Source organism: Triturus cristatus, chromosome 1_1, assembly GCF_964204655.1.
Source record: "Triturus cristatus chromosome 1_1, aTriCri1.1, whole genome shotgun sequence".
Lineage (NCBI taxonomy): Eukaryota > Metazoa > Chordata > Amphibia > Caudata > Salamandridae > Triturus > Triturus cristatus.
Window position 1 is genome coordinate 17,341,864 of NC_140579.1, and position 970 is coordinate 17,342,833.

Consider the following 970-nt stretch of genomic DNA (forward strand, 5'->3'; position numbering starts at 1 on the left):
GGGTGGTAGCTGGTGGACAGGGCGGTCTTAACATGCAGCGCAGTGCACCAAGTCTTCCAGAATTGCACAGTAAACTGCGACCCCCGGTCCGACACGATCACCCCAGGTAATCTATGCAGTCGTACCACATTCTTTAGGAGTAGTGACGCCAATTCCCCGGCCGTAGGGACTCTCTTGCAGGGGATGAAGTGCCCCTTTTTTTTTTTTTTTGAGTTTTGCACCCAATTTTATTTGAAACACTATGATACAAAGACTGTTAAATAGCTCCTCTGGGCTGTTTAAAGTTCATCCCCACAGTTGGCTGTGTGACCTGCAGATTGGACAGACCACCATAATCCATCAGCCTCAGCATTTCCTTGGTGTCAGGGTCGACTTCAATGATTTCCTGGTCGAGGGCAGAGACCTCAGGGACATAGTTATCCCTTCTTTCTCTTTCCTCCTCCTGCAATTTGATGGAGATGCCTCTGACCGGGCCCCTTTGGATACGCTTCATCAAATGTGTGACATACCCTGCAATTTTGTTGCGGAGCTTCTTGCTGGGGATGATGGCGATTTTCTCGCACACTCGCTTGTTGGTGTGGAAGTCATTGCCCAGCCGGGTGTAGTACTTCTCGATGATGACCCGGGCGGCCTTTTTCACGGTCTTAGTCCTCACGCGTCCCATGTTGGACGAGGCTGGTAGAAACGACTCCAACCAGCAAAAGCGCCACTGCGCCTTGACTCAGCCGAGTCAAAAAGCGAAGCTCAAAGGTTGACCGGTAGAGCTTCCGGGTCCTTCACAGGTGACGATGGGGCAAGACACGGCCCAGGGAGTAACGACTCGACCTACCTCCGTTCTTGCCTTACTGGAGCACCACTCCGGAACACTGCTCTTCACGAAGCAGGTACGTCGGTGTAAACACAATATCCGACAGCGTTGTACCTCCCGGTTCCTCCCTTTATAGGGCGTGTTTTCCTTGAGTTATGTAAC

General features: G+C 51.8%; 1 pseudogene; it reads right to left on the bottom strand.

Annotated features, from left to right (window-relative positions):
- Positions 1–204: 204 nt before the first annotated feature.
- LOC146869150 (small ribosomal subunit protein eS17 pseudogene) lies at positions 205–678 on the bottom strand (annotated as a pseudogene).
- Between the last annotated feature and the right edge of the window lie 292 nt (positions 679–970).